Source organism: Antennarius striatus, chromosome 21, assembly GCF_040054535.1.
Source record: "Antennarius striatus isolate MH-2024 chromosome 21, ASM4005453v1, whole genome shotgun sequence".
Taxonomy (NCBI): domain Eukaryota; kingdom Metazoa; phylum Chordata; class Actinopteri; order Lophiiformes; family Antennariidae; genus Antennarius; species Antennarius striatus.
Genome location: NC_090796.1, coordinates 6,024,138 through 6,037,246, shown reverse-complemented (window position 1 = coordinate 6,037,246; position 13,109 = coordinate 6,024,138).

Below are 13,109 nucleotides of genomic sequence, written 5' to 3'. Positions count from 1 at the left end.
ATGGGGATTGTGTTTTGTTGATTCAGCTAAAGGTGCAGATTCAGGGAATTCATTACACCCCTGTTGGCAGTTTGCATTTGCATCCAAATGCTCTTCTAGTTCACCACATCATGCTGATTTTTTTTTTTTTCAGTAAAATGTTATTTTTTGAAAATTCAGATATAATTTTCGTTAGCTAATCCTTCTTGCTACTTTAGTTGGATAGTCGCACCAATAACTCCTGTCTCACAACCGTAAACCAGTTCGCTTTTGTTGGATGCAACACAGACAACAAACCGTAACAATGGACTCCGCTTTGGATTCTGCAGCTCCGTCATCTTAAGGATTAACAAAAAGCTAGTTTAGGATCAGTGCAGGGCTAAAATGTGTGGGTTTGATTCCAGAACGAACAAATTAGACTAATGTCAAATATTATTAGCAAACTACAGTTGGATATTAGTATTTACAAAGTGAGTAATAGTATTTGAAATATTAGTAGGTATTAATATCCCAAAATTGTCTCATGTAGAAAAATCACAATTTAGCCTTGGATTTTGTGTGAAATTGACAAATCTGTCATTTATTTGTTCTCCTGTCTTCTGCCTTTATGCTAAGATAACTGGCTGTCGGCTGCAGCTTGATATTCATTGTTAAAAATTATCACCTCGTCAAACTTTTAGCAAGAATCAATACAATTTTCCAAATTTATTTTAAATTCTCAACTATTTCAACTTCAAGCACTAAAATATACACTGCAATGTGATGTCAGTGTACTGAAAAAAACACATATTTTGCTGATGTTGTTATCCACACATAACAACATCATAACAAGATGTAATTCAGCTTTTACGTTTGGACTAGTTTGTTATTTTTTGTGAAACAGGATTTTCCTCTAAAGTGTGATCCTTGACTTCCTGTGGGCGGTAAGTGACCATACGTAAACAGATCGCCTGGCAGCTTCTACAAAAGTACATCTCGTATGTTTCTCCATCATCTTATCTGCTCTGATGTAACAAAACAACGAGGAGGTCACACAGATTAGCTCGAAGCTAAGCTGTGTGCATTAACCCTCACCCATCACAGGACCGACCTCTCGTCTGTAGCCAGATGTTACTGGAGATCATTTCATCCAGTCCTGTTGGAGCGTGTGTGTGTGTGTGCGTGTGTGTGTGTGATCTGCTGCTCCCTACAAACAAACACTAATAAATGATTGAACATCTGCAACAACAGGACCACTGACTCTTAGCTTGAGGGAATCCTTGTCTCAGAGAGTAAAACACATCAAACCTGTTATAAGTGAAGAAAAACGGACTTAATCTCTTAAGATGAAACATTTTATTGTACAACCAATGGAGGCTTTGTGATTCTATACCACATTATTTATTGTACCATCAGTAGTTTTTTCCTAATAATGCAAGTATTATGTACAAGTTAAAGTAAAATATCTTCTCATGTGTGCAGTCAGAATAAATCAATAAGACATTTACTTTGGTCTGTATTGAGAAAGTGAGGATGGACTTCAGATGAATTAAAAACTAGTGTTGTACAATATCGCTCCAGAAAAATAACTAATTCATTCAATAACATATTATTATGAAAGGGCAACTGAGGTTTCAGTAAAATAAAATCCACAGAGGGAACAAACTCCTACTTCATTTCTAAGGGGTTTTTTTGTCCTCTTGTGGTCGACATGTGACTTTACCCCAGATGAAGTTTTCTGTCAGGTGTCATCTGAAGCTCTTTAGTTTCATTTTTAATCATTCTATTACCTCTCACCTTGTGTTGCCGCAGTAACTAAGTGTTGTTCAGAGTCTTTTTTCCTGCTGATGTTGTGTCATGTGACTACAGCTAGCTCAGCTTAGCATGCCGGATAACCATCTAAACAATTTGAATGAAACAGAACCCTGCTTGCCTTAACATGCCACTGGAAAGTAACATCATAGCTCCTGCATCTACCGCTCCAATCAAAGACTTAACCACATTTAAAACTACAGGAAGACAGTTTAAATGCCTGTGGTGACGGATTTATTCATGCACAATTCTTCTGCTTGTAGCGTTGCTGAGTGATGGACAGAAGAATGTATTCAAAGGTTAATTACCAAAGCTGTGAGTTTTGTTTTTTGGACATTAGCCCCGTTGCCTGTTACAACAAAATGCCACACCACACAAATTCACACACTTATCATCAGTCCGCAAAAGTTTTTTAAAGTATTTGGTGTCTCTATAAAATCCCCTGACAGGCTCACACTTGAAGCCACGAAGCCATCTGTCAAAACATGACTGTAGTTTTCTGGTGGCGTCAGGCTTTCGTTTCACTGCCACAGATTGAATGAGAGTGAGCGATTCGATGGTCGATCAGCTACCGTGCTGCGGAAAGTTGTGTTTCTAGTTTCATACAAATATCTCAGCTTGTGGTTCTAAAAATGAAGGCTACATTTTCTTACAGCCAATTTTACCCCTACGATAAAACAGAATAGGTATTTGTGTCTTGCAGCCTTTGATAAACCTAAAGGGAATGAACCGTAATATGCCATTTACAGAAATGAGAGACGGCTTCAAATTTAATATTCAATGGTTGCCTAATGGTTCATGACTAACTAAGTTAGGACTATTACACAGCAGCTCTAGTACCACTGCCCAAATTACTCCTGGGCTGGTTAGGTGTTATGATAATAAATTGGTCTCTAAATCAGTGAATTTTAATGGTGTAATTGTACCTGATGGTCATTTAATAAATAAATGCCTAATACATATTTAATTACAGATGATCTGTAGATTTGTGGTTTAATATTTTTCTGTCTTTTAATATTTTTTGTTTAATATGTTGGATTTAAATGCAGCATCCTTGTTGCAAACTCTGCAAATAGCCTTCATAAAAGTAACTGGGCTCTTTTCATGTGTGTTTAACCTAAATGTTCCTAAATGTTCCCCCATGCAGTTGCTTGATTTTCATTCCAGAGATGCACATGGAAAAGTGAAGGACCTTCAGAGATAAACATTTGGTGGAGCAAAAGACTGATTTAATCCTCGGCTCACAGCAAAACACGACAACGTCGTTCAGCTGCAGTCAAACGTTAAACGCTGGGAAACTCCATTTTTCTGACAGCCATCTATTTTTATTCAGATGAATGAAAGCAACTTAATGATTTAACAAAATTACAGATCTATTCATATGATCAGGAGATTATATAATAATGATCAAAGGACTGAATGATCACCTTGTCAACATGTCTCATGTCAGCATAATGAATAGGAGCCTTGTTCACTGAGGGAACTTTGTTACACAACTGTCTGAAAACAAAGAATTTTAGGAATATTCCATTTATATGCTAAGAACGTTTGTATTCTTCTGTAAAATTAAATATTTAATATTTTCCTCATTTGACTGCAGTTAAATCCCATTCATGCCTTTTTGTTGAAGCAGGAAAATATTCTTTTTAGATTCTGCTGCAGTGCAGAAGATTCTTTAATGATTAAGAAAGGTGTGTGTTATTTTTTTTCTTCATCTTGGCTTAAATAAATAAAGGAACAGCATAAAGAGCTGCTTTAACTACTCAGACATAAACAGCAGCGCAGACAATCAGAGCAGGTCAGAGCTCACGTCTTCATGCTTTGTCTGCCCTGGAGCACAATCATGTTTTCTCTGCTCAGCTGTCTGAGCAGGAGAGATTTAATGAGAAAGTGGATAGTGGGGAAACAATCAAAATCCATCACTGACCTTCCTCTACATCTGGTTTTGCATAGTCATAAAGGCTGTTTTTATTAAGAGAAAATTATCTCCCATGTAAGTAATTAAGAGATTGAAAATGACCGTTTATATAAACTATCAAGTCCCTCCTGCTGCAGATTGACGTTTTCTGTAGGAAGGCAGCTTTAATGTCACACAGAATGAAAACCCAAACCCACAGCTCTTCATTTCACACCCGCACATCTCTGATGACGCCTGCACAGGAAGAAAAAAGCTGTCTCATTTTGTTTCAAACAAGTAAAATGTCATCTGTAAAAATCAAACACTGACATTAAACACTACAGGCCTGAAAAAAATTGTGAAGTTCTGTATTCACATGTTTTGGCTACCAAAGCATTAAAGCTGTGGCCATAAGCCTCAGACTGCATGCATCTGCAGGTGACCTGGAATGCATCAAGGCTGAGAGAAGAAGAAGATAAACAGGAGGAGATGCATGAAGACAGAACGAATGACTTTAAGTAATGAAAGAAGAGGAAAGGAGCAAGGGAGTGAAGTGTGAGGAGAGAGAAAAGCCAAGCTGCAGGAAGTCAAGAGCACAGAAAAAAACAGGAAATCAAGGCAGAGCAGAGAATAAACAGAATTCATTTTCATGTCATTTACATATTAGATGATTATATAAATCAATCTGAGGCATGAAGGCAAGCATAAAGAAATGACAGCCATCACAACCCTCCACCTACCTTAATGTGTGCTGATTTTTTCCACATGCAACACTATTGAGATGCATCGCAGCTTGTATCACAAATTCTCCACTGCAGCATTACACCTGCATTCAAATAGATTTACTGATCACATCTGAAAACAACCTGGATACATGTCCAGGTTTTAATTTAATGTGCTAAAGCAATGAGTAAAACTACGGCTCCATCCTTCAGTACTGCATTAGATTGGAAAAAACAAGCAAAACAAATCATTTCACAGTAATTGATAAACTCTCAGGGAGAAAAACAGCAACACAGCAAAACTGACTCATAGAAAAGCTCTGCACTGCCAATCATCACTCCAACTCCAAATACGCCACTGCAGACAGAATAATGGTTTCTCGGCTGCTGCACCAGATTTAACACTAAGAGGATCGAGCAGAGTTTTATCAGCAGAGAGGACGTCTGGGTCCCATCTGCCAGTCGAACATCTTATAAAGAAGACTCTGGCGACAGAAGCTGCAGGATGCTGCAGGAAGGATGAGCAGAGGAAAGACAGAGTGAGACGAACAACGATCAGGAGACACAGAGTAGAAGAAGCTTCAAAATAAAGCGAGTGTCATCAGCAAAACTCATCAGTTGTAAGTCAGTCGTAATGAGGCAAAACATGTTTTTCACTCATGAAACAGGAACGCTTTCATGAAATGTGACAGATTCACCTGACCTGAACTTGAAATCAATGATAAATAATTATAAACGTGTAAAAAAACAAGCTCACAAGTGAGTGCCTAATTTTAGTTGAGCTTATTAATAAAACTAGATTCCTCTTCTCTGCTGTCTCTCCTCTCAACTGAGTCTTTGAATGTATTTGCATGTGTTTTAAGTTATTTCATGTGTGCTAATCCTACGAAGGGCTTTACATAGACGGCAAAAGGATTTTCTGGAGCCTGGTTCCTCTCTGGTAATAGGTTACTTCAGCTCTGGGTTTTGTTGCCATCGATTGTGATTTTTTTCTTTAATAGCATGTGCTTGATGGCTGAAAGAGATCTATTATATAAAATTGTAGTATAGTAGAGCTGAAGAGACAATAAAACAATTTTAGAATTTGGTCTTAAGAAGATATTCAAGTACATATTTACACCTGGAACCAAGCCCTCCTTCCTCAATCATAAAGGAAGCAGCGAGAACCACATGAGCTCTAAAATGAAACATTAAAGTTCAGATCCACCAAGATCTACAAACGGGCTTCCCAAACATCCCCAAATAACACTGAAAAGACAAGCTCCAGACTATGTCAGTAACAAGATCGACAACTCAACTCATATTTATGGTTTATGTCACTGAGCCCTTTTCATGAGCCGTTTAGTGTTTTGACAGAAATCTGACATGACCACCACATGAAGCGGGTGAAGCATTAAAAAAAACAAAAAAACAATGGAGGATTTCATCAACTGCATCTTGACCACATCTGTAGAGAAAGGAAACTGCAGCTGTGTTAGCCAAAGGACAACTATGAATAAACAAGAAAGGAATTCATTTTTAGAAACTTATTTATTCTTATTTATTTATTCAATTCAATGGCCCAAACCAATTCTGTATCTTTCATCTCTTTTTCAATTTAATTCTAGTTTTACGTTACAAAGTCTGCTTGTGGCGAATGAAGCATTGTTTTTTGGGGTTAGGTTCAGGCACAGGAAAAGAATGGGGATGTATTGGTTGAACACTTAAAAATAAATTCAACAGCATGATTTCACTTCAGTTTCAGTGAGTAATCCTCTTTGCATATATTTACTTGAAACTATAATACGTGAATGACAGTCTGATTGCAGTAATTCAATAAGCTGCCATTAAACCAGGGGGTAAAAGCTGCCCGACTTGGAGCAACAGGGTGAAGGGGTGACAGGCAGGATGTGTGGTGAATGCTGACAGGAAGGTCAGCGAGTGTCACATGAATAGACCCCCTCAGAAGTCATCCATCCCTCCTTCCTGCCGCCCCGCGACGCCGCAGCCGACTCTCACTGTGAGCTCCAACACAACAGTTTCCTCTGTTGGCTGGCCTTGTATGAACACTAAGTGGTAATTGCCCACAGATTCCGCATCAGGGGGAGACAAACGGGGGAGAGAACTGAATATTTAGAAAGAAGAAATTGCAGTTTGACAGAAACAGAGAGCAGCCATTCAGGCTGTCTGGAGATCTCTGGCTCAGGAACAGAAATGTCATCAAGTGGACATTGAGGAACAGTTTGGAGGCCAGTATCACATACAATGGGCAGATTAAAATTCCTTTCTGCAAGGCCACTCAAACAAGGTTTTTGTTATAAGTTCAGGAATAAGACGATGGCTCCCATTGATGTAGTATTTCAATTGATCAAAATTTAAAGGATTGAACTCTCCAATGGATATGGCAGACATTAGAGCACAGTATACCCTTCATTCAATGATCCCAATGATCCACTGGTGACTTCTCAGTGACCCGCCCTCCAAACGCTCCCTCTGAACCACAACTTCAACCCTCAACAATCTGTTTCATGTGCAGTATCTTGGTAATTCATGGACTCACGACTGAGCCATCCTTCCATCCTCAAGGGATTAAACCACCAACACAGTGGCACGTAGATTTAAGATTAACATGACTGTTGTCAAGAGGATCTGACGAAGTGCAGAAATCTATTGATGTTACAGAGTAATAAAAAACAGCGACGAGAGAGGAAAGGATGATCAGTATTATTCCTGAAATATAATCATGCCACAGGTTTCCATGTATTTTGTTCTGTGTACTAAAAATAGGTACATACAAGAACTTGTCCAGTTTTTTCCTATCTACCTCCTTTGGTGCATGATGATGAGGTAAAATGAAGAAAACAATAATAATCCAATCATTTCGTCATTCTGGGGACAGAGGTCTTCTAATCCGAACCAAATGGCTTTAGTGTTTGTCTCTGCATGTTTTCTGTCTTGATCAACAGCGGGTCCACCGGTCAGATCTGTACAAACCAGCACCAGAATAGTTAAAGAAACGTCCATGCCTAAAACCAAACTGGTTAACTAACAAGCATATTGGAGACATTGGAAACTGATTACCTGATTATTATGGGAATTAAAATTACAATTAAACAACATTTTCAACACACTATCAAATAAGCTGAGGTAATATTTGTGCATCATGCCCTATGCCAGCTGAGACAGGCTCCAGCTCCCCGTGACCCGCTACAGAGGATAAATCAGCAGAAAATGAATGGATGAACATTTGTGCAGTAAATTTCAAGTCTATTCAGGAAACATCTGCACAACCCAGCTCCTTCCCAAGAATCAAATACAAACTGTAAAGTGTGAAATCAGTATCTACACATTGTTTATCCCAAACTATACTATAAATACAGTTTTATGTTCACCGTGACTCTTAAAGTCCTTCAGCCCTGATGGGCAATAAATTATCATCTTATTATATCGCATTACATTCGTTTCATATCCATCACATTCAATCATTTATGCAGGTACGTATTTGGTCATCACTGCTTAGCTGAAATGCTAACAGCTACTGACACATGGGACCTGGTAATAGAGTTTGTAGATGTGACCTCAAAACATTAAGAAATCGATTGGCTTCTTAGGCCAATCAATTTGATTGGTTGAATTGAATCAAACAAGATATCAAAGGTATATTGGTTTCTGCTGAACATATTCAGCTTCTCTTTACACATTTTGGAGTGTTGGTCAGTCAAAAGCACCTTTGTGTCTGAAAAGTCATGACTTCTGATATAATTTTATATAAAAAGAAAAAAAAAATTGTTGTCGAAATGTGTTTCCTTGCGCAGTTTGGTAATCCTTGATTCTCGTCAGGCAGAAGACAGAGCCACTGGTGGTGACAAGTAATCGACAAGAAGTGCAAGAAAGCAGAGCTGCATGTCGGCCCTGTAGGAGATCCACTCACAGGGAACCTACCATCAGAAACGCACAGAGAAAATGCTGGAGGGTTGCTGTTAAACAAAACCAGTCCCCCCCCCCCCCCCCCCCCAATGTGCCCAGTGGAGGACTCCCTTTGAACAGGAAGTCGCTTCTAAGAGCAGTGGCTGAGAATGAAAGCTGCTGTTGAAGCTGTGACTTTTCTTCTACTTTGCATGTTCAAACACGCTGAACACTGTGCCAGAAATAGAGACAACAGCATGAAACAAAACCTGCAAACACACATACATCACATTTACACTGACGTACGCAGAAGTAACATCATGTGAAGCTCTAAGGTGCTGTCAGCTTCCTGTTAGAGAAGTGTGTGAGATGAGTGCAAGAGTATGTTGCATTTTGGTTTGTAGAAAAGGTGAAGCATGTTTACTTGTAATTCTGAGTAAGACATGCTGTAGTCAAGGCAGAGGCGGTTATTCTCATGTGCAGCAGTGTTTTTAGTCCTCAGCTGAGAATAAAACGTTTTAGAAAAGATCCAGGTTCAACTAAGGAAAAAAAGAGTCAACTTTAAACCGTACTATTTATATTCTATGTTTCATGTCGGCTTTCATCCTTTATTTAAATAATTTCGATGTGTGTGATGCTAATCTTGTCATTTTGGATAAACCATTGCTCATTTGTGTAACAGCAAACACTAAGACTTCAGTTATAGATAAGACATTTGACAATGTCACTGTAGTACTCAGGCTATTCTAACAACATTTGTCAATTTTAAAGACCATTTTATAGACCAAACAATTTAGCATCATTTCCACACTGGGAAAAACAACAGCTGATGAGCAGATGATTAACTCCGCCAGTGTTTTTGCCTGTTTGATTTTAACTCCTGAGGACCGAGCAATCATGGGACTGTGGGTTTAGGGGCAACAACATACTCAGGAAATTGACATGATTTGGGCAGTTTTGTACTGTTTGTTGTCTAGTTAGAAAAATCTAATAGTAAATTCTAACAGCTTTACACGAGTCGTCCATCCTCTTCCTCAATCAAATTAAACAACTGGAGATTTAAGGGTTAAACATATATTGACTGAATAAAAAGTCAAAGGATGACTTTCCTCCCAGTGTCAAATCAAACACCACCAATTCTTCCCTGATAATGACTTTAAAGCAGAAATGTCTCATATAAATTATAAAAATTTAAAAACTAGTCAACAGCCATAAGGAAATAATAGTCAATTCAGTTTTTTGTTATGAAACACCGATAAATTGGTTATGACACAAATTACACAATAAACCCACAGATTTCAGCCTGGGGTCCTCTGAATTTGTTTTCACAGTGAGAATGAAACTCATGACCACTGACATTACAGCTTCTGTCAAAGTTGTATTTTAGATAGAATTCCTACAAATGCTTTTTTTTTTTTTAGAGACCCCCTTTGGCTCCTGGGGGACTCCACTGAGTGAAATCATCATTTACAGGTCATGGGTTCAAACTCTGGCCACTAATCTGGCCCAGCAGTGAGAACTTGGACGAGCACTTCCAGGTGTGTGTGTGTGTGTGTGTGTGTGTGTGTGTGTGTGTGTGTGTGTGTGTGTGTGTGTGTGTGTGTGTGTGTGTGTGTGTGTGTGTCTTAGTTGATCCATGCACATCCATGTTCTCTTGCCATCTGTCTGAAAAGTTTGCTTCCTAATATCTTTCCACACAGGAAGCCAAGACAATCCCTGAAGGCACAGGTCAGTCGTTTCATTATCTTGATGGGGTTTCTGGGTATCACTTTTTTACACTGTAAAACACTCACTGTGTATTTTCAGAGATTAACTGTCAGCAGCTTCATTTAAAACACCATTTATTTTACAGTCTTACTGTATAAAACTATAACTAAACATTTAAGTCTATCCTTTCAAATTTACAGCACATATTGGTCCCTGTTCAGTCAGCATAAATCACTATATTTGCAGTGAGAACTGCATTTTGTTGTACAATATCTGTCCTATATTGCGTTGCAATGAAATGATGTGACTGTAGTTGTGTAACCTGTAACTGGTGGGTGACAAACGGAGATGACATCTCTCTGGTGGGGGCTGTTTTATCAATGCATCTGTGGACATCTGTGTGTAAACTCTGTGCAGGTTGCAGCGTGTCTGTTTGAGTTTCAAATTTTAGTTCCCACACTTACCTTTCAATTTCCCATGATGCTCTGCTGTTCCCAGGTTGGTTTACAGCACATTCCTGAAAGCAATGCATCCTTTTAAAGTGTTGTGATCACAAATTAATTCTCCCAGATTGCACTGCGGAGTACTGGTCATACGGTGTCGTGTAAACTACAGATGTTGGGTTTGGTTTTTGTAATTTTTTAGTACAAGGTAGTGATTACCTGAGGATCTCTCTCTTTTGTGCACACCAAACTAGATCCATACTGATAATCCATTTGATCTTCCATAATGAAGCAATCGATCATGTCACCCACTTCCACACACACCAGTGAGACCCTGAGTGTGTGTCACACACGTCAGCACTGACTTGTACTGTAAAGCCTTTCCTTCCAGCGGAAGCCAGTCCAGATGTGACGAACTCTCACGCAACAACACCTCATGCAACAACTGACACTGTAGCACATGGATCACAGACCCCACCCTGACCCCCGGGGGCTGCAGCGGCGGTTAAACCCCGAAACCCCGCGCCTGGAACGGATGCTGACGGCTCGGCGCTCCGCGCGCTCAGCGGGGTGCGGAGCCGCTGCATGAAGACACAAAGCCCGGTGTGGAAGCAGCGTTCACACCGCTTACCTTCAGAGTGTATCCCAGCACAGCGACACTACCGCCGGTCACTCCATGAAGTTAACGGCGCCACGCATCGTGCGGGGGACAGGTAGGAGCGCTTTCACCGTCGGGTGGAGTTCCAGATGTTCAGGATGGCGGTGTTCCAGTAAACATCGCAGAAATCCTCCAGCTCCCACTCTGAGCGTCCTCTGCACCGGCTCAGAGTGTCGGGCTGACTGTTCGGTCGCTCCAGGTCCACCCACGCCTCTGCTGCCGCTGCTGGCGCCGCTGGATGACAGGACGGCAACCGGGGGAGCGACTGGCCGCCGGCCGGCGTTTGGACGCCCCCTAGCGGCCACACTGAGCAACTACAGGAGGCTCCTGTCAACTAATGGTTTGTAGGGAGTGAACATCTCATCTGGTCCACCAGTGTGTCGTTTGCTTAGTTCCTTCTCATCAAATAAATTAATAAGCTCTTCTGGAATCAGTATTGCCATGTCAACAGGGATTATAATAAAGCAACTCATGAACAACACAAAACAGTGATAATTTCTGAAAATAATCAATCAACCAATCAATCAGTCAATCAACCTTTATTTCTATAGCGCTTAATCACATCAGCAGATATTTCAAAGCACTTTAACAGACAGAGAAACCCAACAGGACCCTCCAGAGCTAGCATATGAGACAACGGCGGGGAAAAACTCCCTCATTGAGGAAGAAAATCTGGGCAGGACCCAGACTCTCCACCGGTTGGGTGGAAAAGGACATACAATGGTGATAGAGACAGGCAAGGAAAAGAGAGCGAGAGACAGAGAGAGAGTTGCAGATAGGCCAGATAGGATTGCCGTCTAAAGTTTAGATCCAGCTGCTGAAATGGGAATGGGATTTTCAGGCCTTTGCATTTCCTGTCTTCTATGCTCGTTCCCCAGCTGTCGAGCAGAAGCACAAAGACAGCGGCAGTATCTTGCCAGCATGTGAAGTATCAATGCAGTTTGAGCAAGGAAAAGCAAAGAAAAGAAAGATCAGAAGCTCCTAAAGTAATTAAAGTAACTCCCTTTTACGAGAGCGACAGAGAAAAATACTCTCAGCAGTCTAGACCTATAGCAGCTTATCTAGTAGAATCTGTGTTATTTCTAATTTTAAGCTTTATCAAAGAGGAGGGTTTTGGTCTACTCCTGAAAAAGCTAAGGGTGTCCGCCCCCCCAGACCAAGGCCGGGAGATCGTTCCAGACTAAAAGGAGCCAGATAGCTAAAGCTTCTGCCTCCTGTTCTAAAAACGGCATTGATGATTTTTTTCTGCGTCTTTAAAAGATAAGAAATTTCTTATTTTAGCCATGAATGAAAGACTTAATATGAAAGTCAAAGGACAGATCCTGACCAAAAATCACTTCCAAGTTCCTGACATCACTACTGGAGGATAAAGCAATGTGATCTAAGTTAATTACAGTATTGAATTGGAAAAATCATCTCCAAGGTGTTTAAGACTAATAATAATAACTTCAGTTTTGTTAGTGTTTGGTATTAAGAACTCTGCCTGGGTACACACTTAATCCGAATTAAGTTACTGTAGTTACTAGAGATCATTTTGCTAGATTTAGATAGTATTTAATTTTTGTAGGTCGGAAGAACAGACACAGTCATTGGTGGAAATAAAACATATTAATGTGAATTAATATTTTTTTCCCCTTTGTGCTGACATATTTAGCTGGAATCCAAACTTTTTGACATTTGGTCGGGACATTAAATTAAAAACAACTGTCACCACTAGTAATAAGTCTTTCATCCTGAGATTTAAATTCCAGTTGAGTCCTCAAGATATTTTAGCAAACACACGAGAAAATTTAAATTTAACATAAATGTTTTACTCTTCACAGTAATCTCAGTCAGTGGGGAGGATAAAGTCAGTATGACACCTGAAGAGCTGAACATCTGCACACACACACACACACACACACACACACACACACACACACACACACACACACACACACACACACACACACACACACACATTAATGAACGCTGATCCATCAACTGTTTCCCAACCATCCCCCTCATCTCTACCCCTCCTTGACTGA